At 49.4% G+C, this 27,474-nt stretch overlaps 1 protein-coding gene across 1 annotated transcript in view; it reads right to left on the bottom strand.

The window, feature by feature from the left end:
- LOC116945468 (ras association domain-containing protein 8-like) overlaps positions 1-24,569 on the bottom strand; it is a 46,371-nt gene extending 21,802 nt beyond the window's left edge. Inside the window, exon 1 of the mRNA XM_032959787.2 lies at positions 24,238-24,569. The gene's annotated coding sequence lies outside the window, so the exon portion shown is untranslated. The remainder of the gene's footprint in view (positions 1-24,237) is intronic.
- Positions 24,570-27,474: the final 2,905 nt, after the last annotated feature.

The following is a 27,474-nucleotide window of genomic DNA, read 5'->3' as shown; positions in this document are numbered from 1 at the left end:
TAAGACATCCAAAAAGGGTAGTTTGCCATCTTTTTCGACCTCCATGGTAAATCTGATGGCTGGGTGTATGGAATTGATGTGGTCGCGAAATTGGTCTAGAGCAGGCTGGCCATGTGGCCAGATGACAAAGATGTCATCCACGTACCTCTTCCATAAGGTCAGGCGTAGAGTGGCAGTCTGGATGACGTCAGTTTCAATTTTTTCCATGAATACGTTGGCTACAACCGGAGATAGGGGGGAGCCCATTGGGGTGCCCTCAGTTTGTTTGCAGAAAGTTCCATTCCAGGTGAAGTATGTGTTGGTTAAGCAATGTCTCACCAGGGGGGGTACATCAGTGTGCAGTCCTTGATGAACCAGGTCTTCAATGATAGCGATGGTGTCAGGTACCGGGACTTTGGTGAACAAGGACACCACATCAAAACTGACAAGCACGTCGTCTGGGGACAGGGAAATGCCTTTGATTGTCGATACCAGGTGAGTAGAATTGAGTACCGCAGAGGTGGTTTTTCCAGTGAAAGGTCGCAGTATATCAGCAAGAAAACGTGCCAGTTTATAGGTGGGGGAGTTGATAGTAGAGACGATGGGACGAAGGGGTGTATCTTCTTTGTGTATCTTTGGAAGGCCATATAATCTTGGTTGTCTGGCAGCAGAGGGTTTCAACGAGAACTGTTTGGTCTCATCAATTAATGCTGTTGAATCAGAGATGATTTTGTTCGTTTTGGTAACCAGGCTGTTGGTGGGATCTCTTTTTATTTTTGTATAGCTGCCATCTTGAATTTTGTTGTTATATTCTGTTTTGTCCATGATGACAGTGGCATTGCCCTTGTCGAGAAGATGGATTCTGGCTTAGTAACCATTGGAAAGATGTTTTAAACCATTTCTGTTCTTAATTAATTGTATTTTATGATGACCTTCAGACCGCAGCTCTTTCACCAGCATTGACTCTTAATACCTCTCACACCACGGTTAATGGTATGGTTTACAACATGGAGTGTAATAGCGCCTCGCAGCTGTCTCTCTCCCCCTCCTCTGTTGCGACCTTGGACGAACTCGTCCGTCTGAACGGGGCCCGTAGCTATCCGTGTTGCTAAAGTTGAGGGTAAGAATCCACCCATTTTTTCGCCATATAGCATTGTGATATATAACGACTTATTGTTGGTAGCTTAGCTGATTGGAGAATATAGAGTTTATTGATAACATTAAGGTAATTTATATTTTAGTTTTTTATTGGTTCACTATATAGTATTCATTATACATTGTATTGTATACCCAGTTACTGTGAATAGCTCAGATGTGTAAACCTTGACTTCAACATAGCTATTTCTGTGACCAGTCACTAGCTAATCACTCAGCTATTTCAATGCTAAATTCTATGCTAATTCCTTTGTCAAGGGGTGCCTCTGCGGATGTGTATGCTTTAACTTAGCTATTTCAATGCTAAATTCTATGCTAATTCCTTTGTCAAGGGGTGCCTCTGCGGATGTGTATGCTTTAACTTTAACATAGCCATTTCTGTGACCAGTCACAAGCTAATCACTCGGCCATTTCAATTTTAAATTATATGCTAATTCCTTTGTCAAGGCGCTTTGTTTCTTCTGACACAGCTTAAAGGTCGTGATCTGAACGTGGCTTTTTTCACTCCAGTGCTGTCCTACCAGACAGTCTCGTCCCTTCACCTGATGAAGGCCGCTTGTGTTGTGGCCGAAACGTCGTGAGAATATTATTGTTATTTTATTTTATCAATTTATTATTTTATTCTCATTCTACGTCACTTTACCGAAAGAACCAAAGAAGATGAATCCTTGCAGTCACGAAAGCTTTAAATCGAAATTTAGTATTTAGTTGCTATAATTTCCACGCGATAAGCCACTTCGTTGAGCTATCATTTGTGGCCAGGTCGCTTCTGAAAGAGAGTAACTCAGTGGGCCATACCTGGTAAAATAAAAATAGTAATAAAATAGTTGGCCCTCCTACATTCAGCCGTTCAAACATCATTTGTGTTTTGGCCAAAGGTTCCCAACATCAGGTAGTTTCCTATTCAGTGAAAAATATCCATAATTCCCAATCGCACAGGCACAAGTTGGGATCAGCTTCAAGGCTTTCATCTCGGTGCAAGGTCCACACACGCCCCCCTCCTCAGCGGCACTAAAAATTGCAGTCTCCTCACTCCGAATCTCAAAGCAGTTTCCAATTCTCAAAGAATTAAACCCTTTACAATCACTGGCAGGAAGACTCCAGCTACAGCTGGATGAAAAGGCTCTCCAAGTTGTTGGCATTTCACATTGCCTTGTGATGGAACAGAATCAGAAACTGTATTTATACCAGAGAAATCCGATGAGCTCTAAAGCTCTTTTTCAACAACAAACAATACAAAAACACGAAAGGAGTGCAAAGTATAGGAAATGTAAGCAAGTCAATAATAAAAGTATATAAGTACAAATGGCACAAGTACATAAATTCCTGCCGATATTTTAACACTAAATTCAAGCTTGGGCAAGGGATAAAAACAACAATAACATTCCCAGAGCACACCAAGACAGCACACATTCCCTCAATAAAAATGCACGTGAACATTGAACTATCAATACACGGGTGGTAAACAATCCAGCTTTCTCCTGTACGCGAGCCAATCTCCCCTTCCACGGTGGCGTCCCTATCTCTCTCTCTCTCTCCCCGTGGTCGCCTAGATTTTTTCCTCCGGGTCTTCCGGTTGTTCCCTCCACATTTATAATCAACATGCGTCTATATAATTTAGATTATTTTCCTGCTATAAATGTCCACATGATAAGCCACTTTGTTGAGCTATCATTTGTGGCCAGGTCACTTCTGAAAAAGAAGCTAATAACTCAGTGGGCCTTAACTGGCAAGTAAAAAACCATTTGTTTTATTTCTGAAATTATTTGTTTACCTTTCCGATACTTTGCACTCCTATGGTGTTTTTGTATTTTTTGGTGTCGTAACGTTCTGATGCGCCCCTACTGGACATGTATGAAAAGAGTTTTAAAGCTCATCGGATTCCTCCAGTACAAATAAATATTCTGATTCTGATTGCGCGTTCCCCAACCTTTGGCCGTTTTGTCGTCAGCGTCGAGTGTCGCACGTCACCCGTTGTGTAAGTGACGCATTCTACCTGCGTCCTCTCACTTCCCTGACACATCTTTAGAATGTCTATATACCGTCTTTAAAACGTCTCTCATTTGCATTTGTCTTGAGTCACGTTCCTCTTTCGGCTTCGGTGTCTTTTCAGACGTGAACATCTCCTTCACGCACTTTGTAGCTGCAGACGAACGTTCCAAATATGGACATAATTCATGAACCAGTAACAACATGGGACAGCTGACATGGAAACTTGCCGTGTGTTTGCATAGACATGGATAGACGATTGTGTGCACATGAATGAGTTGTGCATTTGTGGTGTACCAGTGACGTGTAGGGCGATGGAGGAGTGTAATTATGTTGGGAGGTGCGCGTGTGTGGCGGAGTGGAGTTGAACTCCCTGTGATTGCGGTGCCCTCACCATGCACACCTGCAGACATCACAAACACCGTGTGGTGCTCAACCGCCATCGGCCCCATATCCTGCCGTCCAAAATAGATGCTCACTAACAGCATTCCTCAACACCAGCAGTGGGTGCGTGTGTGACCCATGTGTGTGTGACCCGTGTGTGTGTGTGTGTGTCCCATGTGTGTGTCCCATGTGTGTGCCCGCTGTGTGTGTGTGCCCCATGTGTGTGTCCCGTGTATGTGTGCCCGCTGTGTGTGTGTGTGCCCGCTGTGTGTGTGTGTGCCCGCTGTGTGTGTGTGCCCCATGTGTGTCCCGTGTGTGTGCCCGCTGTGTGTGTGTGCCCGCTGTATGTGTGCGTCCCGTCTGTGTGTGGACCCGTGTGTGTACATGTGCACCGTGTGTGTGTGTGGACCCGTGTGTGTGTGTACATGTGCACCGTGTGTGTGTGACTTAGGAGGTGCATGTGAGACTGTGTGCCACCCGTATGTGTATGTGCGCCCCGTGTATGTGTGCGCCCCGTGTGTGTGCAACGTGTGTGTGCGCCCCGTGTGTCTGTTAGACCCCGTGTGTGTGTGACCCCGTGTGTGTGTGTGACCCCGTGTGTGTGTGTGACCCCGTGTGTGTGTGACCCCGTGTATGTGTGACCCCGTGTGTGTGTGTGACCCCGTGTGTGTGTGACCCCGTGTGTGTGTGACCCCGTGCGTGTGTGTGACCCCGTGCGTGTGTGTGACCCCGTGCGTGTGTGTGACCCCGTGCGTGTGTGTGACCACGTGTGTGTGTGACCCCGTGTGTGTGTGACGCCGTGTGTGTATGACCCTGTGTGTGTGTGCGCCCCGTGTGTGTGTGACCCCGCGTGTGTGATCCCGTGTGTGTGTGACCCCGTGTGTGTGTGACCCCGTGTGTGTGTGTGACCCCGTGTGTGTATGCGCCCCGTGTGTGTGTGACGCCGTGTGTGTGTGACCCCGTGTGTGTGACCCCGTGTGTGTGACCCCGTGTGTGTGTGACCCCGTGTGTGTGACATCGTGTGTGTGTGACCCCGTGTGTGTGACCCCGTGTGTGTGACCCCGTGTGTGTGTGACCCCGTGTGTGTGTGACCCCGTGTGTGTGTGACCCCGTGTGTGTGTGACCCCGTGTGTGTGTATGCGCCCCGTGTGTCCATGGCGACACTGTGGTTGGGGGGGGGACTCCCTTCTGCTCCCTCACCAAGTGTTGTGATTCTGACTTCCTGGATCGTGTCCTGACGGCGTTTGACGCAGTTTCAAGTGACACGTCGCTCATCTAGCCGCTACGTTTGGTTTTGGGGATCGCTCTTCGAGTCCCCGGTGTGGGCTGTAACATTCAGACGTGGTACGTTAAACGCTCGCACACCGCGTGACAATTGAATGTGTGTTGCTGTGTCGGGCGGTGGCGTATCTCAACAACAGTGTCAGACCGTGCAGCGGTCCAACCCAAACATCGATTATGAATCATACTGCAGTGTTGGCTGTGATAGTACTCCGTGTGTTCAGTACGATAAGCTCAGAAACGCCGTGCGAGTGTGTGTGTGTATGTACATGTCTGCCAGGCCGACGTGTGTCTTGTGTGTTTACGTAAGCACGTGTGTTCCCAGAGGGAGTGCCAGCCCTGACATTGTCATTAACGCCGCCTCCGTCACCCTCCCCGCCTCCTCCCTAACAAACAAAATGAGCTACAAACTTAATTAAATTCCTCAACTTGCCTCCACCCTGCTTCCCACCATGTCAGCTCCCACGAATGTAAACATCTGTTTGTACAACCGGTCAATTCCTCAGAGCAGAATGTCACCGCAAGCCACCGGCTGGTCTGTACCCTCGTGCAGTCCCCGGTGGGGTGTCGTGGTGGTGGTGGTGCAGTCCCCGGTGGGGTGTAGTGGTGGTGGTGGAGTCCCCAATGGGGTGTAGTGGTGGTGTTGCAGTCCCCGGTGGGGTGTCGTGGTGGTGGTGCAGTCCCCGGTGGGGTGTAGTGGTGGTGGTGCAGTCCCCAGTGGGGTGTAGTAGTGGTGGTGGTGCAGTCCCCGGTGGGGTGTAGTGGTGGTGGTGCAGTCCCCGGTGGGGTGTAGTGGTGGTGGTGGTGCAGTCCCCAGTGGTGGTGGTGGTGCAGTCCCCGGTGGGGTGTAGTGGTGGTGGTGCAGCGGTTTGCGCGCTGCACTGTTAACGCGACGAAACCGAATTCGATTCCCGCTCACTGCCAATGCCGGTGACGATTATCTGAATCGGCCCTGGGCCTCCTCTAGGTGAACTCAGCCTCAAAATGAGTACCTGGTGTGGTGAATAAACATCGCCACTAGGGAGACAAAGGCGGCCGTGCGTGGTGCTGGCCACCCACCTCCTTACGTACCATTCCAGGCCTTCATAGGTGCTCGCTAACAGCACTTGCCCCAACAGCCTGTTAAGGCTATACGGGGGATCTTTGTCTTGCAGTTCCCAGTAGCGTACCCTTACCCACAACCCAATGCTTAGAGCCCTTGCATGACACCTGGTTTATCCACAAACCAACAGCTTCCAACCCACGTTTATCCATCGAAGTATTAATGTTTCCGAGGATTGAACCTTCACCAATGGCTAACAGCACAACCAGCTGTGCGATGGCAAAGTATCCAGGCAGGCTCAGGACTTGGCCTGTAGGCGCCTTGGAACCTCCTGTGTTCTGTGTCACTTACTTGCAGTTTGGCTGAGCGGTTAAAACTAACATGGCCGCAGATAAGCACTGCTGAGATAGTGATGTCGTGGATTCTTACAGTGCCAAGGGTACATTTCCTTACGTCTCTAGTCCAGCCCACAGCCGGCCCAGCCGTGTCTAGAGGCAGCAAGGTTGGTGTCTGTCCCAAAGCCGAGTGTCTTTTCTCAAGTCGGGTGTCATTTCCGAGTAGGCTGTTTGTGTCCTTGCAGTCTCTTAGGAGATGCGTGAAGCTCGGTGAATCATTTACCCGTGCGCAATCAGACCGGGCTGGCGCCCCAAGGCTGCAACACCTTGCTGTTCCACAAATAGCATTTGTCATTGCCAATGAACCCGACAGCCTTCGTACACCTATGGGTTTCAGCAATAAAGAGACACGATTGTGAAAATACACATTTCCCAGAGATGTTGACAACAGCGTGCATCTGCTCACGAGCACCTGAAGTGCCGAGACCTCACCACAAATACCATCGACCAAGCCCCGGACACATTCCTCAATCAGCTTAGGTCAGGGGTAGGCAACCCATGGCTTCGGAGCCGCATGCGGCTCATCAAGGACCGCTTCATGGCGTTATTTATCAAGAAAGTCTCGTTCTTGAATAAAATGGCTCTCCTTGTTATTTTGGTTTCCGGTCCAGACTGACTGAGGTTTGTAGGCACAGGGAACACATTACAGTACCACTTTGTTGCAAATGATTGGAGCGGTGGTGCAATGGTGAGTGTGCTTCACTTTGAACCTTGCAACCAGGGATCTATTCCTGACCGTGGGCTAACGTCAGGTGGTTAATGCTATCAGAACCTGTCCAGGGACGCCCACTTCAACCTGCACTGGCGAGAGTGACTTCACACGGTCAAACAACCCCCATGTCCGGCAAAGGGTGGGGGTGGACGTCATCCAGCAATGGATTGACAATGGCCTATACTGGACAATGGATTACCATCAATGCATGTTCTGGAAAGATGTCACCTTCCACACTCACCACAGTAGCGCTTTGGACTAAATAATATTATCGAAACTTCAAGCAAAGTATAGGCGGTGTATGACGTCAAAAATATAGTTTTGCAGAAGCGGACCGGTGGACGCGCAGTCAGGACGCGTTCCCTGCTGCTTCACCCTGATAGAGAGCACTGGCCAACGTCGCCGCAAGGCACGAGCTGTGATGACGTTCCGTGGCACGATGCTCGGCGACGCACCGTAACAAACTAAACAATTTTTAGTTATTTAAAGCTTTCGTGACTGCAGGGATTCATATTCTTGGTTATTTCAGTAAAGTCACGTAGAAGGAAAACAATAAAATAATAATAAAAAAAATTGTTTTATATTTTTATTATTTTATTGTTTCCCTTCTACGTGACTTTACCGAAAGAACCAAGAATATAAATAATTTTTATTTATTTTACCAGATAAGGCCCACCGAGCTATATTGCTCATTCTCAGAAGTGACCTGGCCACAAATGATAGTTCAAGCGAAGTTGCTTATCACGTGTGGAAATGTATAGCAGCCAAATACTCAAAACGCGTGATGCTGATTCCAAATATGGAGCGAAAAACCTGAGCACCCGGAGAAAAATCCACGTGACCACGTGGAGACAGAACATACAAACTCCAAATATACAGGCGTCAGGGTCGGGATCAAACCCACAACCTCCTGTATACCTGGCGAGATAGTTACCATATTGGCAATGCTGGGCCTGCAAGCCCTATGCAGCCAAAGCAGTGGCTTTCTGTTTACATTACTATCCCCATAAAGTGCCAGTGCTAGAAACACGACCTTAGGTCTGCCAAAACTTGTGTCAAACCTTTGAACCTATCTACGTGACTTTAAGAAAATATTTTCTTTGAACCTATCTATGTGACTTTACCGAAATACCCAAAGAATATGCTACTTCTTTCACATGGCTGAGCAACAACTACAACATTTCATATTCAGGTGGTCAAGCCAGATAACTGCGTTAGGAGCAGCGGAATGTATCGCTGTAATGTCTCCATCGTATTTGTAGATCGGGCATTGCATCGTAATATATGCTGTATGGTCTGTTCTGGATGGCTTTCAGCATGAAAGCCATTAGCCCAGTGCTGTCACACGTGTGTGGCAATGAGCAGTGCGTGCGTCGGCACAGCTTGGGCCGATCCCACCGAGGTCGCCTCGCGCTTGCGTGCCGGGTCCTGCGGGGAACGCTGCACGCGTCGCAGAGCGTGCGGCACGGATACTTTGCTTCCCGTCTGCTTCGGCGATAACCGGACGCAATCGACGCTGGTGGAGGCGGTCGTTGGTGTCACCAGGATTGGCTCTGTGGCTGAAGGCCCGCACCGTAGTGCTGCGTCGGTATCAATGAAATATGGATTCGGGCATCAGAGCCCGAGTTACCGAGGGGCCGGGGGGTGAGACACGCCTGGCACTGGGCCTACAAGTTCGAGCTGCTGTGCTCTAGCCCAGGGCTGGCTCCCTCATGAGCTCCGAGTCAAAGTCAACACGGTAATTGGTATCCTGGAGTTAAGGAAAAGGTTCCTTGTGTACAGCGAGTGTTGTTGTCTTAAACCTGTCAAATAGCGTACAAAAATATAGGTCTCTTAATTCCAAAATCACCACGAGCATTCCATCCGTCTGTCCTGGCCACTCGGCGAACACAAGGGCAGTGAGCGACACGCCGGAGAAGTCTCGTGCACAGGTCGAGTTTGCCTCCTTTGTGCAGGCAGGGGGGCCCGCCACCAATGCAGCCTCTCATCTCTGCCAATAAATATCCGTCGGCTGACAGTTCCCAGCGACACAAGAGAACTGTAACGTGTGATTGGCGCTGGCGATGCACAAGCTGATTGTCTATTTAGGACAAAGTAGAAAGCCCCTGAGAATGTCGATACTGCGAGTGTCTGGAACCACAGCGAGCACAGACAGCCCGCGCTAGTGTCCAACGCACAAGCCCCTCACCAAGCCCCCACGCTTCATCACGGCCGCCACCGCCTGGCCACACCCGCCTGCTTCACGGTTCACAAGCAGTCACGGAAATGTTACGTGGGCAGTGTAACCTTCACGCAGGTTTCATCAGAGGACACTTAGATAAGGGGGCAACAGAACAGCGCAGCGAGACGAATGTGAGCACATGACCACTTTTCGATAAACGGGTGCCAAGTGATCTAGATATGCCAGGTTCAGCAGGCGATGAATGGTACAAGGATCTAGATGGCTGAATGTTGACGCTTAAAACGCAACGGTTTTACATGTGCAATGGGTGGTTTAAATTCTAGAAAGCAACCCTAATTTCGCCCAACCAAGCCAAGGCCTGCACGCAGCGCTAACGCCTCTGCAGACAGAAGTCCTCATCTGTTTAGGACCTTCCTTTTGGCCTGCGCGTCCTTGCCAGCCCGGTGGACACCCCGCACCGTGTGTTGACAGCCACCATCATCAATAACCACCGCCGTCTTATGGTCAACAATGAAAGGTGGTGCTCATTTTGTCAAGAGAAGAGCGGCTAAATTTCGATTGAAAGCTTCCGTGACTGCAAGGATTCATCTTCTTTGGTTCTTTCGGTAAAGTCACGTAGAATGAGGATAAAATGACAAATTGATAAAATAAAATAACACAATAATATTCTCACATTATTATTGTGTTATTTTATCGATTTTTAATTTTATTCTCATTCTACGTGACTTTACCGAAAGAACCAAAGAATAAGAAGAGCGGCTGTTGGAAACTCATTGCACGCGCACGAGCAGTCCCTATCAGTGGCGAGGCAGGGTTTAGTGAATGCATTTTCAATGTGGTTCTTCAGCACCCTCAGAGCGGTCCCTGCAACGGGCCGTGGGGCACATCGCTGCGCTACGATCCAAAGGGACCCACAGATGGACAAACAACGCCGTGGCGTACCCACCGACGCGCACCGAGACCCTGCGTTATCTCGAGCTGTTGGAGCCATAATCTTAATGGAGCTCGGCTTGTTGATAATGGGACACGCCCGGGTAGGACACAGCCCAGTGCATCTGCACTTTGTCTGCGTGTGAGAAGAGTAGGGGCGGATTCTCAATCATGTGGCAGTGGGGGGTGCAAAGCAGTGGGAGGCACGGCCACCTTTGTGTTTTGACTTTTTGTTCTGTTTTTAGAAGCGACTGCCCTAACCCGATTTTCCTTTTCATTAAGAGGCCCTCACACCCCCTGCAGTGCAGGAGTCGGGGGAGATATTTTTTAAACAATGCTCCCAGTGAAATTCCTCTCAGAGTTTTGCAAATATAGGAGCCTTCCTTTTAAAGTCTCCTAATTCTCGCTCACCATACTAAACGTCAGTGGGGTTTTCCTTGGCTGAAAACTGGAGGGGGATTGAGGCAAACCCTATGCACTCGGATGGTTATTCTTCATCCGAGCTGAAACTAAATGGAGAATCTGGCCATCTTTATCAATGCACAGCTTTGTTCAGTATTCAAATGTTGACAAATTGCATGTGGCCCAGAGATGGCAGAACAGCAATGATTTTATGAATCTGTGTGGAGTATTGAGCATATTCCCTCATATATGTGCGTTTCTATAGGTACCCTGGTTTTCTCACATATACCAAACATTCATTGATGAACTTGGCTAAAAATATCCGAATAGAAGACTATTGTAAAACAGTGAGGTTTCACTCATTAATGTGAAATATTACTGCCGTTATCAGTGAGATATGTATGACAACTTGACTCCACGTGAACCTAGCCAGTTATTCACACTGCATCTGTTGAACAACTGATATAGAGGCTAGGACCACCCTGGCATAGGTGATCCGGACCAACTCGCTCCGACCGAGTGACAATCCCAACCGTGGGACAGAATAGGAATGGGTACGGAGGGGGGCAGCGGAGGGCAGCGGGGGGTTCTGCCTTCAAGCAATTGAACAGTGGAGGGGCAGGCCTCGTGGTGCCCCCTCCCCACCCAATTTGCAACCATCATGGCTACGCAATACGCGACCCCCTCCCCAACACGCCCCCGGGAGGAAGAGGAGGCTCTGCCACATTCTCACCATCCCGGCGGAACTTAAACTATATATATATTTTTTTAAAAGGTAATGCCCACTGAGCTATATAGCTCTTTTTCAGAAGAGATCTGGCCACAGACGATAGCTCAACGAAGTGGTTTATCACGTGGAAATTTTATATCAGCCAAATACTCTTAAAGCATGTTTCTAAATGTGAAGGGAAAAAGTGGAGGACCCGGAGAAAAATCCGTGCAACCACGGGGAGACAGAAACTCGATATAAAGGCGTCAGGGTAGAGCTCACACCCATGACCTCCTGTATACCAGGTGAGGGAGTTAACATTTGCTACCGTAGCTTCAACATCTCACCACGATGGCTTCAATTAAACCAGATCCTTCTTCTTTGGTTCTTTCGGTAAAGAGATGCCGCGACTCTAAGGCGCTTTGTTCCTCTCACACAGCTTAAAGGCCGTGATCTGAACGTGGCTCTTTCACTCCAGCGCTGTCCTACCAGACAGTCTCGTCCCTTCACCTGATCGTCGTGAGAATATTATTGTGTTATTTTATTTTATCAATTTATTATTTTATTCTCATTCTACGTGACTTTACCGAAAGAACCAAAGAAGATGAATCATTGCAGTCACGAAAGCTTTAAATCGAAATTTAAACCAGATCCTGCCGAGAACAGTGAGCACGTGGCTGTGGGCTGTGACATGGGTACACAGGCAGCATCTTCTTCAACTCAAAATCACAGTTTCCCTGCAGATAACAAGACGTGCATTCCAATACAAAGATCCCCCGCCGTATTGCTTTAACAGACTGAAGGAGAAAGTGCTGTTAACGAGGAGCATCTATGAAGGCCGGCACATCACATGGGGGAATGGGTGGCCAGCACCACGAACGACTGCTTTTGTTTCTCTAGTAGCGATGCTTACACACCATACCAGGTACTCATTTGAGGCTGAGTCTATCTAGGAGAGGCCCAGGACCGGTTCAGATCATCGTCACCAGTGTTGATGGACGTGAGCAGCAATCGAACTCGCGTTGCCGGGGGTCGTAGCGCAGCGTGCTAACCGCTACCCAACCGCTCGTCGCACTTGCATTCCAATACACAGTCCACTGTGGACATAACGGAAGATTTTACTTCTGTAGAATATGCACGTGGAGCACAGGATCTCCCCAGGAGAGTGAACAAATATTGACCGCAGTCTGCCTGGGGTTTGGGTTTGTGAACACGCAAGGTTTCTCCGAATTGTGTTTACTGCGCGTTAATTGAACAGCCCGAGTGTTTGTTTGGGGGTAGGGTGGCTGCACGACGGTCTGCACCACAGAAGCCACCAGCCAGGACGTTCCAGAGGCTCTGCCCTCGTAACAACGTTCTGGCTACTTCAGATTTTTAAAGGGAGGGAGATTGCTTGTTTCAGGCTAAACCATGCAGGGCTACAATGGAAAGGACAAAAAGATTATATATATGAATGGCTCTTACTTTGACGTTGTATCACTGTGTGACCACATTAAAGCTGAAATCACAAAAAGTAAACATATCCATAAGGCAGTAATTGCTAAAGGTATTCACTGTGTTATACCCAGGTCATTAATTAATGGTGTTCGCAGAAAAATAAATAAAATGCCTTAACAAGCGCTGCCTGCGTTATGAAGAGCACCTCACTCATAGGGGGGTCGGCGACGCGGTAGAGCACGTGACCGCCGCGCACAGACGTCGGCAAGCAACCGATGACTTTACAAGCCAGGCACCACGGGCTGCGTCTGCACCATCGTCTAAACCGGGTAAACCATCGATGCCTTTTCGTACAATTTAACAGCCACGTGGTATTGTGCTTTGATGCTGGTGACCCCTGACCCCCCGTTGCCCCGGATTATCCAGAGTTGACCAAGTCAGCTTCATGGCCTCTGCTGCAGATCGGGCACTGCGTCGCATTGGAATCTCCGTTCGCGCTGGGTGACACTACTTTTATAAAACAAGCGTGGTTATTCGTGTGCGCGGCCATTCCCCGCGGAGTGTGCCAACCAATGCGCATGCATCGCTCCAGGGGCCCCCCGAGTCACCTCATGGCTGCCCACGTAGGTTTCACCTTCGCTCTGAATGTATCCTGCACAGATGCACGGATACACTTGACACAACTCTACAATTTCGATTAATTGTGACACACTGACGCCCTTACCTCTGTGGTAATGAAGTATTTTGAGCGCCTGGTTCTGGCACACCTCAAAGCCATCACAGACCCTCTCCTGGACCCCCTTCAGTTTGCCTACAGAGCCAACAGGTCTGTGGACGACGCAGTTAACATGGCCCTCCACTTCACCCTACAGCATCTGGACTCCCCAGCATCCTACGCCAGGATCCTGTTTGTGGACTTCAGCTCTGCCTTCAACACCATCATTCCTGCCCTGCTTCAGGACAAGCTCTTCCAGCTGAACGTGCCCGACTCCACCTGCAGGTGGATCACAGACTTCCTGTCTGACAGGAAGCAGTGCGTTAAGCTGGGAACACAAGTCTCTGACCCCAGGTCCATCAGCACCGGAACTCCTCAGGGCTGCGTCCTTTCCCCACTGCTCTTCTCCCTGTACACCAACAGCTGCACCTCCAATCATCTGTCCGTCAAACTCTTGAAGTTTGCGGATGACACCACCCTCATTGGGCTGATCTCTGGTGGGGATGAGTCTGACTATAGGTGGGAAGCTGACAACCTGGTGACCTGGTGTAGCCAGAACAAGTTAGAGCTAAATGCTCTAAAGACAGTTGAGATGGTTGTGGACTTCAGGAAGAATACAGCCCCACTCACGCCTATTACCCTGTGCGACTCCCCAGTCAAAACTGTAGAGTCCTTTCGCTTCCTGGGCACTATTCTCTCCCGGAACCTCAAGTGGGAACTGAACATCAACTCCCTCATCAAGAGAGCTCAACAGAGGATGTACTTCCTATGGCAGCTGAAGAAATTCAACCTGCCAAAGACAATGATGGTGCACTTCTATACAGCAATCATTGAATCCATCCTCACCTCCTCCATAACCGTCTGGTACGCTGCTGCCACTGCCAAGGACAAGAGCAGACTGTAGCGTATCATCCACACTGCTGAGAAGGTGATTGCCTGCAATATACCAACCCTCCAGGACCTGCACACCTCGAGGACCATGAGGCGAGCGAGGAAGATTGTGGCCGATTCCTCCCACCCTGGACACTCTCTGTTCCAGGTACTCCCCTCCGGCAGAAGGCTGCGGTCCATCAGGACCAAAACCTCACGCCACAAAAACAGTTTCTTCCCAACTGCTGCTAGCCTCTTAAACAAAGCCAAGGGCTTACACTGACTTTAACATTTAATCTACAAAATGACACCTTGCCATATTTACACTATGGTACCCTATTTGTATTTTTTTGTATTTTTAGATTGTATCTTATAGCTACTTTATATTAAATATTTATTCAAAATTTTACATTCTTTAGCCCCTTAGTGTTAGACTTTGTACCTTTAGTATAGTTTAGACTTGTATACCACTTATTTTAGATATAAGTTTACTGTATGTTGAATATATGCACCTTCCTGCCAAAGTAAATTTCTTGTCTGTGCGAACTTTCATGGCGAATGAAACCCCTTTCTGATTCTGATAATTTAAACCGGGCTCAATTCCAGCGTTGTAGAAAACTAGAAACGTTTCAACCGAGCGGTGGAAATGAGCAGTGATTGGGCCATTTCAGACCAGATACAAGCACATTTACAGAAAACTGCCTGTCCAGCTGCAACACAGGGAGAGCATTTCCTTATTACCGGAGTTAAATATAGCAACAGTCTTTCGCTGCCGTGAACGTCCATGGACCTTCAATACAGTGAGCTCTCCGAAGCCACCTGCAGCTGGTAGGTTATGCTGATGAGCCCACGGGTGTGAGACGTATGAGTCTGCCTCTTCCATGATGACTTACTCATGCCTTCCTTTAAGGCCATTGAGCCAAACGTCCATCAGTATTGATTTGAAGCTTTCGTGACTGCAGGAATCCATATTCTTTGGTTCTTTCGGTAAAGTCACGTAGATAGAAAATTTATAGATCACGACGTTTTGATCGCAATACAAGCGACCGTCTTCAGGTGACAGAGAAAAAGCTACTGAAACAAGGTCTTATATAGGCCTGAGATGGGTGCAGCCTCAGGGTAAGAGGGCGGGGCTAGAGATGGTCTCCCTGAGGCTGTGGAAGTGGCTATTGTATTGTGAGAGATTAGCATGCCAATGCACGAGCTTAGTATGTCGCAGCATCGGTGACTTGCCGAGTAGGTCGCAGCATTGGTGACTGTGCGAGACGGACATCCAGCCTGTCAATACAAAGACATCCAACCTAATAATGCAACTCAGAGAGTCAGCTAAAATCGCAGAAAGGATGGAAACATCACAGCAGGTTACGACTTTACCTGGTTAATCACGTCCTTTCAATGATTGCTCAATTTGTACCCATCTTCTCAGTTGAAGTTTTGTCTGTGTTTATATATCTGGATGGCTTCATGAACAAATTTCTGATGATAGCCAGTGGGTTTGCAGAGTACATTCGTCTTGGAAAAATAAATGTTGTGTGTGCCCACAGCGTTAAAACAATGATCAGCAACGGCAGAGGCATTGGTCCTACCATGCTTCAGATCTGCCTTGTGTTCGCGAACACGGTCCGAGACATGTCGTTCCGTTTCCCCAATGTAACTGCTGCCGCAGCCACAACTTTGTTTGTAGACACCAGGATATTGCATGTCAGGAATCACATCCTTTACAGATGGGATTAAATCAGCAAGGACGAGCGTTTTGAACTCTCAGCCGACAAGTGCAATGCCACTGTCATCATGGATAAAACCACATACAACAACAAAATTCAGGACCTTCTTATGGATGGTAGCTATACCAAAATCAATAGAGATCCTACCAACCGCTTGGTTACGGAAACCAACAATGTCACCGCTAACTCGACTTCTCTAATCGAACCAAGCTGCTCTCTCTAAAACCTTCTGTTGCTAGACCACCCAGATTTTATGGCCTTCCAAAAAATCCACAAAGAAGGTACACCACTCCGTCCAATCGACCTCATCATTAATTCACCCACCTACAAACTGGCATGATTTCTGTCTGAAACCCTGCTTCCATTCACTGGTAAGACCACCTCTTCTGTACTTAACTCAGCTCACTTCGTTTATCTAATCAAAGACATCTCACTGTCTCCAGATGATTTGCTCGTCAGTCTCGATGTAGTCTCTCTGTTCACCAAGGTACCTGTGCCTGACACCATTGCAATCTTTGAAGACTTTGTCCAACAGGGACTGAATTCTGATATGCCAACTTTGGTAAGGCACTGTCTTACCAACACATACTTCACCTGGAATGGTACATTCTACAGACAAAATTAGGGTGCCCCAATGGGTTCTCCCTTATTGACAGTGGTAGCGAATGTTTTCATGGATAAATTTGAGACAGATGCCATCCAGACATCCACCCTACGTTCTTCCTTGTGGAAGATATACGTAGATGACACGTTTGTCACCTGGCCACATGGCCAGCCAGCCCTAAACCAATTCTTCCACCACATAAATTCCATACACTCAGCCATTAAATTCACCATGTAAGTGGAAAAGGATGGCAAGCTACCATTCCTAGATGTTTTGATCGAGAAGAGACCTGATGGCTCGTTGGGACATTCTGTCTACAGGAAAGCCACCCACACGGATGCCTATCTAAAGCCTGACTCCCACCCCCATCCAGCCCAGAAGAATTCACACATCAAAACACTACACCATAGGGCCCGTTGCATCTCCGATCAGCACCACCTAGCCAGTGAGCTGGAGCACGTACACCAAGCCCTCAGGATGAATGGATATTCTGACTGTATAATCTGCAAAGCTGTCTCCCCAGTCATGGGGAGACAACCATCTGAGGACCCAATCAAAACCATCACCTTGCCATACATAGCAGGGGTTACCAAAAAAAAATTCAAGAACCAGGTTCGTTTCAACACAGTACACAAAATCCGTCATTCGATCCCATCTGTAAAGGAAGCGATTCCTGACATGCAATATCCTGGTGTCTAGAAACTGAGTTGTGGTTGTGGCAGCAGTTACATTGGGGAAACGAAACGACATGTTTCAGACCATGTTCGTGAACACAAGGTAGATCTGAAGCTGATCATTGTGTTAACACTGTGGGCACACACGAAATAGATTTTTCCAAGACGAAGGTACTCTGCAAACCCACTGGCTATCATCAGAGATTTGTTCATGAAGCCATTCAGATATATAAACACAGACACAACTTCAACTGAAAAGATGGGTACAAATTGAGCAATCATTGGAAGGAGGTGATTAACCAGGTAAAGTCTTAACCTGCTGTGATGTTTCCATCCTTCCTGCTATTTTAACTGACTCTGAGTTGCATTATTAGGTTGGATGTCTTTGTATTGACGGGCTGGATGTCCTTCTCGCTCAGTCACCGATGCCGCGACATACTAGGCAGGTCACCGATGCTGCGACATACTAAGCTCGTGCATTGACATGCTAATATCTCACAATAGCCACTTCCACAGCCTCAGGGAGACCATCTCTAGCCCCGCATATAGTCCGCATACGCATATAACCCGCAGATGCATATAACTCGCAGACTCATATACACCGCAAAAATAGCGTTTCGTATAAAACAAATTTCAGCGTAGCCTGCACCTCCATATACCCCGCACGCATTCATATCTTTAACGTCGTTACCGCAGCTTAATTCCATCATATTAATACAAAGTTTACATTTGTAATACATTCCACTATCAATTGTTAACATTAAAATCATAACATGCACAAAGAAAACAAACTAACCAGAAACGAGTGAACTTAAAACAGTAAATAAGTAACAAAAGTAAATATCCAATAAGTAAGTAACACATAACTGGTAGATACGTAAGTAAGCGTACTGTTAGGCTTACCAGCATTCGACCTCATCATATTACAGCAACTCGACCGGTAGTTACCCCTGTACAGTTTTAGCACTGGTAGATTGCGCACTGCGCAGACAATAGCTGCACTACGGCAACGCAATTGCCTCCTGGCAACAAAGCCATTGGAAGTTTGAAACAAGGCTCATGGTCGCGACTGTATAGTGCTCAGCCAATAGCAGCGGCCTAAGGGACTCAGCAATTATGATTCCGCGTCTGGTACACGCTTGTTAAGGCTCTTCCCATTGTGCAATCCATAGCCTCAGCTGAAACTTTCGCACCCCCCTACAGCCACTGAAAGTATTACCGTAGTTTACGGACAAATGTAAACATTGTACAAACAATTCGAATAATTTAAAACGTGATAACGTGCAATTTTAGTGTGAGTGGTTTATTCAGCAGTGCTTTAGTCAAAGGTAAGTGTTGCATAGTGGATAGTCCTACCATGGAAAAATTAAACGAGTTATGACATGTCACACGTGTAAAATATTTTTGGGATAGCCCGCACCTCCATATACCCCGCAGGGTCTTGTTTTGTTTGTAAAAAGTGGTATACCCCGCGGGTTATATGCGGGAAAATATGGTATATGGCCAAGCCACGAGCCGTGGGTCCCACGTGTTGGCTCAAGACACTTTGAGGCGTTGCTTTCCAGGACCCTGCAAGGAGGTCACTTCTGTGACGTTCGCTGTCAAGGTCCCACTCTTGAGTGGACGTGAACCACAAGCCAAGCCCGCATGGACGGCACGACGCAGTGGCCATGAGAGGGCGCCCACGCCACAGCACCACCCCTCTGCTTGCCCAGCATCAGTGACCCAAGGGCAGCGCTCATCCACACGTGGCCTTTGGCCAATCGAGTAATTCCACATTATGATGGCAGAACTCTATGAATATTTAAGAAAGCGTTTGCTGATGGCTTTCCACAGACTGGTGGAAATGTCACCTTCCCATTTCCGGTGATATTCCTTCTTCCATTAAGCACGTCCCTTCCAATATTGATTCACACCAAGTGTACGTTCCACACTGCTATGGCAGGGACCAGTCCCATTAAATACAACAAAATCTGTTACATTTCTACTGATCAAATTCCACATTACCATGCCAGGAATAAGTTAAACACACTTACTGTTGACTTTCCACTAAGCAGGGAACATGCCATGATGTTGTCACTGGAGCCTGTTAATCCACGATTAAAACCCACCCACGGGTTCACATCCAATCTCTTTACTCCGTGACCCCACCAGACGTACAGAGGCGCCGACTTCTCACTACTGTAATAGCAATTCCACGTTCCCATGGCAAGCCATAGATCATCCCTTATTAAATGCAACCAGCACTGCTGACGTGCAGTCCGTGATGCTATCAACAGGTGGTGTATATTTTACCGACCCTGAAGGGATGATGGTGATGATTGTGGGTGTTACGATGCTGCACATCTGCAGATATAAAGGCACATCGCGCCGTCCTCACTCGCACACGCAATCCACAGTGACACGTGTGTGGAGCGGTGGCAGTGGTTAGAGCACTTAACGGAGCCCCGCATCTTCGATTAGCACGATTGGCTACGTACGGTGCAAAAGAAGCTCAATATACATACATACGGCGACCTGTGGTTCAACTCCTGACCTTGGCTAACATCTCAACCAGTAGAGGGCCACTCCTCCTTCACTGAACAGTGTGATGCAGTACGATTAAATAACACCCATGACCGGCGTGGCTTGGGAATGCTCTCATCCAGCAGTAGATTGACAAATGGCTGTATCATACATTACAAAAATATCACTCAACATAGGCACACAGCTCACTCGAGCGTCCTTGGCAGTGATGGTCGTGATAGGGTAGGCTGTGATGGCAGTGATGGGGGAGGCCGTGATGTGGATGGGGGAGGGATGTGGATGATGGGGGAGGGATGTGATGAGGGCGATGACTCAGTACGTTGAACTGGTTCTCGTTAGCATATCAATTAAAACCGCCCCCTGATTAAATTACGTGAACCGACACCGCCCTAGCGGGCGCTGTGCAACAATCGAACACAAAGGCCACTTACTCGCCCTTCGAGAAACCCCTTCAGGACAAAGTTTTTACAAACACCAGAGCACCTCTCCCTACAGAGTGAATGTGACTTGGTGTAGCTACGCCACACTTATGATGAGGGAATGATTCGTGGATAAATGGGTGATCGGGTGAGTGAATGGGTATATGTGTCGGTGATTTGGTGGGTGGGTCATTGGATAGGTGGGTGGGTGAATGGGTAAGTAAATAGTGAGTCAGTGAGTGAATGTGTGGGTGAGTGGGTGAATGGGTGAGTGAATGAGTGACTGCGAATGAGTTCACCCCGGATGTCGCTCCCCCATCACACACACACACTCCCCCATCACACACACACACACACACTCCCCCATCACACACACTCCCCCATCACACACACACTCGCCCATCACACACACACACACTCGCCCATCACACACACACACACTCCCCCATCACACACACACACTCCCCCATCACACACACACACACACACTCCCCCATCACACACACACACTCCCCCATCACACACACACACTCCCCCATCACACACACTCTCCCATCACACACACTCCCCCATCACACACACACACACTCCCCCATCACACACACACACACTCCCCCATCACACACACACACACTCGCCCATCACACACACACACACTCCCCCATCACACACACACTCCCCCATCACACACACACTCGCCCATCACACACACACACTCGCCCATCACACTCACACACACACACACTCCCCCATCTCACACACACACATACTCCCACATCTCACACACACACACGCGCCCATCACACACACACACACTCTCCCATAACACACACACTCGCCCATCACACACAGACACACACTCCCCCATCACACACACACTCCCCCATCACACACACACCAACAACCAGGCACTGTAAGCGCGAACTCCACTTTGTAATATAATACTGTAGCTGCATTGTGTTTATACGCGTGGTGTGCTTTTGTCAGAACTTGCCACACACCGTCTATGAGCAATGCACTGCGGCGCTCCTGTTGGTGGTGGTGGTGATAGTAGCGGTGAGGATGACGATGATGGATGTGATGAGGTCGCATCATCGCCTCCGACGCACAGCTCCCTCGCTCTCCGTTTGGGGGGGGGGGGGGGGGGGTCACGACACCAGCGCTGTGCGGTGGACCCCACGCCACCCTCGTCACAAGTTCGACACCCATCCACTCACGTCCCACTCGCCTCTCATCCTTACACAACACTCGCATCGCGACGCACGATCATCTCCACGCACACCCACTCGCTCGCATCTCGCACTCACTCGCACACCCACTCACACGCTCACATCTCACACTCACTCACTCACACGCCCACTCACAAGCACTCGCTCACATCTCACACTCACTCACACACCCACTCACAAGCACTCGCTCACATCTCACACTCACTCGCACTCGCAATCATCTCACACGCACACTCACTCACACTCATCTCACACGCACACTCACTCACTCACCTCACACCCACTCACACTCATCTCACACTCACTCACTCACACGCACACTCACTCACACTCATCTCACACGCACACTCAATCACACTCATCTCACACGCACACTCAATCACACTCATCTCACACGCCCACCCACTCACACTCATCTCACACCCACTCACACTCATCTCACACGCACACTCACCCACACGCACACTCACTCACACGCACACAAACAAAGATCCCCCATATAGCCTGCACAGACTGTAGGGGCAAGTGCTGTTAGCGAGCACCTATGAAGGCCGGAACGGTACACGAGGGGGTGGGTGGCCAGCACCACGCCCGACCGCCTTTGTCTCCCTAGTGGCGATGTTTACACACCGCACCAGGTACTCATTTGAGGCTGAGTCGACCTAGGGGAGGCCCGGGACCGGTTCAGATAATCGTCACTGGTGTTGGCCGTGAGCGCGAATCGAACCCGGGTCGCCAGGTTCATAGCGCAGCGCGCTAACCGCTACACTATCGCTCCCCACTCACACTCATCTCACACGCACACTCACTCATCTCACTCACACGCACACTCACTCATCTCACTCACACGCACACTCACACGCACTCGCAATCATCTCACACGCACACTCACTCACACGCACACTCACTCACACGCACACTCACTCACACGCACACTCACTCACACGCACACTCATCTCACACGCACACTCATCTCACACGCACACTCACTCATCTCACTCACACGCACACTCACACTCGCTCACATCTCACACTCACTCACACCTCGTACTCACTCATCTCACACGCACACTCACTCACACTCATCTCACTCACACGCACACTCACTCATCTCACTCACACGCACACACCCACTCGCTCACATCTCACACTCACTCACACGCACACCCACTCGCTCACATCTCACACACACCTGTTCCCTCACTCACATCTCGCACACACCGAATGACCAACTGTTATCTCTCTCACGCACACACAGACCTCGTCACTTTGCGGATAAGTGCTGCTGTAGCTATTTTTATTTTACCGGGTAAGGCCCATTGAGCTATATAGCACTTTTTCGGAAGCGACCTGGCCACAGATGACAGCTCACCGAAGTGGCTTATCATGTGGGAATGTAGAGCAGCCGAATTATTCTAAACACGTGATGTTGATTCTAAACACGTGATGTTGATTCTAAACGGGAGGACCCGGAGAAAACGCCACGCGATCACGGGGAAAGAGAGACACGCAAACTCCAAATATATATGGCAGGCATCGTCAGGGTCGAGCTCGAACACACGACCTCGAACACACAACCTCGTGTATACCAGGCAAGGGAGTTCACATCCCAAAGCCATCGTGGCGGCCACGGTGTGGTGGGGTCCCGCTGGTGTGGTGGGGTCCCGCTGGTGTGGTGGGGTCCCGCTGGTGTGGTGGGGTCCAGACTGGTGTGGTGGGGTCCCGCTGGTGTGGTGGGGTCCCGCTGGTGTGGTGGAGTCCCGCTGGTGTGGTGGGGTCCCGCTGGTGTGGTGGAGTCCCGCTGGTGTGGTGGGGTCCCGCTGGTGTGGTGGAGTCCCGCTGGTGTGGTGGGGTCCCGCTGGTGTGGTGGGGTCCAGACTGGTGTGGTGGGGTCCCGACTGGTGTGGTGGGGTCCCGACTGGTGTGGTGGGGTCCCGCTGGTGTGGTGGAGTCCCGCTGGTGTGGTGGGGTCCCGCTGGTGTGGTGGAGTCCCGCTGGTGTGGTGGGGTCCCGCTGGTGTGGTGGAGTCCCGCTGGTGTGGTGGGGTCCCGCTGGTGTGGTGGAGTCCCGCTGGTGTGGTGGGGTCCCGCTGGTGTGGTGGGGTCCCGCTGGTGTGGTGGGGTCCCGCTGGTGTGGTGGGGTCCAGACTGGTGTGGTGGGGTCCCGACTGGTGTGGTGGGGTCCCGACTGGTGTGGTGGGGTCCCGCTGGTGTGGTGGAGTCCCGCTGGTGTGGTGGGGTCCCGCTGGTGTGGTGGAGTCCCGCTGGTGTGGTGGGGTCCAGACTGGTGTGGCGGGGTCCAGACTGGTGTGGTGGGGTCCCGCTGGTGTGGTGGGGTCCCGCTGGTGTGGTGGGGTGCGCCTGGTGTGGTGGGATCCCGACTGCTGTGGTGGCGTCCCGCTGGTGTTTACACCGCGCGCCTCGCTTAGATTTGAGTCGATGTCGGGCAGCCCAAGGAGACCAGGTGAGGCGTCACCAGCCACTGATGTTAGTCGCGACAACAGGAGGACCCGCTCCAACACACTCACTCACTCATCAATACACACTCACAACTCAAACACCACCCCGTATATATACACAGCACTACAGCCTTTCACAGGCTGCCGATCGTTGTTTGCGAGCGCCTATGAAGGCCATCACGGCACATCATGGGGTGGCCGGAAAGCACCACGCCCGGCCGCCTTTATCTCCGCAGTGGCGATGTTTACACACCGCTCCAGGTACCCATTTGAGACCGAGGCTACGTAAGGGAGGCTCAGCTGGACCCGCTTCAGATGATCGTCACTGCTGTTGTCCGTAGGCGGGATTCCAACTCGGGTCGCAGCGCGCTAACCACTGCCCCACCGCTCCACACAAACTCAACACTCGCCGCGGCCTCACCTGGGCGATCCGGGGGCCCGACAGCAGCGGTAGCAGCAGCAGCAGCAGCCACAGGTGGAGTGAGTTTAGTTGGTGACGCAGGTGGAGTGAGTTTAGTTGGTGACGCAGGTGCGGCCCGAGCGACGCGGGACGTGGGTCCCGATCTTGGTCTCTCTCCTCTCCCGTCTCGCCTTCCCGCTCTCGCTTCAGTCCCTGTCGCCCCCTCTATCGACTTTTCCGCTCGCGTCGCGATCCCGTGAGCGCCGTGTGAGGCAGAGCCCAGCCCTAACTACAGCCCTGCCCCCACGCACGTCTCCTCCTCCTGCTGCTGCTGCTCAACCACGCAGCACCACCCCCTCCCATCACCCCTTAGCTCCCCCTCAACCCAGCACCACCCCACCTCCCCCTGTCCCTCCCCCAGTGCCAGCCTCCGTCCCCTCTCTCCACTCCCTCACCTCTTCCTTCCCAGCACCATCCTCTCTCCCTCCCTCATGAAACTTCACACGAGCCGTGTGTTGTCCCATGGGGGTTAGAGTCGAGTTAGGGATAGGCGCGGGACTGGAGAGGGACAGGCTTAGTTCGGGGCGAGGTTTCCGAGCCGCGGAGTTGAGTATTCGAGACCATATTGCGAACATAGATAGTTGCCTATAGATGGATGAGTTTAGCTTCAGCAACAGGGCAAGTAGTAAACACAGTGCCTGCAAATACTGCTGCTCTATGCATTGGACAATCACTTAAACGAGCTCCCACATGGAATAACGAAGGATTTTCTAACGAGTATCATCATAAAAAAGGATCACGTGTGATTTAGAATGAGATTGACCTGTGATAAATAGTTTATTTTTACATACAATATATTTGTATTGTTATTTCGTGTTTTCCTCTGAACAGTGGCTCCATTGTAGATGGAATCAACGAACTGAAATGAAAGCTGATATCTTGACAGACCGTCTGTAAGAAGCTCTCTGTGAGAAACCGTGGCGTTTTCTGTTACGGCATATCCAGTCACCTGTCCGTCAACCGATATTGACAACATACCCACGAGTGTTTTTGTTGCATCACTTAATTCATACTTCCCCTGTTAAGGCCAGAATTGGCAAGCAATAACATATTAAATGTAAATTATTGGCAAGAGTGAATAAATTGGGACCTTAGAAGAAGCAAAAAATTCTAGTTACAGAAATACCTCGCCGAACGCGGGGGTTACGTTCCTAGAAAATGTCTTGTTTGGGCAAAACCATGTTAGACAAATAATAGCCCGTATGGGAAATATAGGGTTGCGTTCCTGGGTCCGAAATTGCCACCCCCTCTTTGTATAACTGATTCGACATTATTTTCCCCCACTCATAAAAAAAAAACTTTAAACAGATAATGGAATAAAATATATTCAGACATAGAATTAAAGCAAGTGAAACTGAAAATGTTTATTTGACTTGCGACGAATGATAACAATGGTGATGATGGTGATGTGGGTCGGGGTGTTGGAGGGGGCTCACAGGGGTGACGGGCCCTCTCCAGGGTCATTCGACGGGCCCTCTCCAGGGTCATCCGATTAGCGCGGTTGGCTACATATGGTGCGAAGGAAGTTCAACATACAGGCATCCGCAGCATCTACTGCACTGCAGTGTTACAAGCCAACCGCGCACTCCTTGTCGACGTGGAAATGAGAATCTTATCAATGTCAAACCGCGTATGGCCAAAGCATCACCCCTGTGTTCTGGATAGCGTAAATATAGAAATGTGTTGTTCAAACCGCCACCACCCGACACAGCCAATTAGTAAGGTCTGTAACGTAAACAAAATGTGCCAATTAGTTACTAGTTCAGCATACTGGTGTGTTGGAGAATAAACCCACAACATTTACAATTCAAGTACAACGTTTCGCCGGTAATTAAGGTTTCTTTACCTGGTTAAATAAAGATGAAATATAAATAAAATAATATTACTTGCAATCCTCTCTGTTTTCTTCAGCAGCTTATAATAAAAAAATTGTAAACTCACTAATGTGCTACTGTGGTCATCCAGAATAGACCTTACAACATAACGCAATGCCCCGTTCCACAAAAACGGAGCTATTGCAGCGATACACTCCGCTCCTCCTAACGCAGTTATCTGGCTTGACCACCTCAATGTTGTTGCTCTGCATCTACATCAGCCATACGAAATAAAAAAATCACATTGGTATTCAAGGGAGATGGAGAGACTGTCCCAGGGCCTGATTACGACACGCCATGGTATCTGTCGCTAGGACCCACTGCTGCATAGATCTAATCAAAAACTGCTTCAACATTGTGTTTCCCATGGAGGCAAACCAATCTGTCGGTGGCTCACCAAAATGTTGTCACTACTTGAGCAGAAACCTCAGGATGCAACACCTCACCCACTCACGGCCGTTAAGCATCTCTTGGATGAGCCAGCCTACGGTCTTGTTTTCCACTCTGGCGAGATGACTCATGCTCCTCCACAGGATGATAAACGATTCCCTGCATCAACAAGCCATTCCTCGATGAGCCCTGTCTACCACGGTGGCTGACAGTCTCCGCTCGTTGACGTAGCGCCACACGGACTGCCCTGAGCTGTCGCAAGTTCACACTCGAACCCATTTCTTTGAACACTCGCCTCTCACGAGACGCGCCCTGACCAACACAGGCTCTCGCGTTTGTCTCCAAAAGCGCTCATTTGTTGAAGTAACCCAATGCCTTCCCTCGTGTTGAATGTAAATATTAAATCCATCCGTGCAAGTCTCTTACTGCCACCTGAAAGCAGGGCCGTATTATCCAGTAGGTACAGTAGGCACTATGCCTAGGGCCGAGGAAAACTAAAGGACCTACGGAAAAGATTTACCATTATTTTTTTGCTTGGATAATAAAAAATGTAACCAATATATCTTCTTGAATAAATATGTTCATATGGCTGCTCCTTGCATTTTTTTGCAGTGGTAACAAGTCGTTGACTCGTTGTGAGGCATATTATACCTGAAATAACAAACAAATATTTAAGCTTAAACGAAAGTAAAGAAATATGGCCCTCACCATGCGGTCGTCCTGTCAAAACATTGAATGTGTTATCGATTAAAATGAACGGTATCCTTTAAAGCTGCGTCATCCAATTTGATAATAGGAAAAAAATGTTGAAGAAACTTTCGCTTATATTTTTATGCTTACCTTGGTTTTTTTCTCAATAGTTTAAAATTAAATCTGCTTATCTGCGGCACAGCGCGCTCCCATCGAATGAGGGCACAGACTAAATAATGAACGT

Source organism: Petromyzon marinus, chromosome 24 (assembly GCF_048934315.1).
Source record: "Petromyzon marinus isolate PM22_M1 ecotype Great Lakes invasive population chromosome 24, UKy_Petmar_22M1.pri1.0, whole genome shotgun sequence".
Classification (NCBI taxonomy): Eukaryota; Metazoa; Chordata; class Hyperoartia; order Petromyzontiformes; family Petromyzontidae; genus Petromyzon; species Petromyzon marinus.
This window is presented reverse-complemented; position numbering and strand designations above follow the sequence as displayed.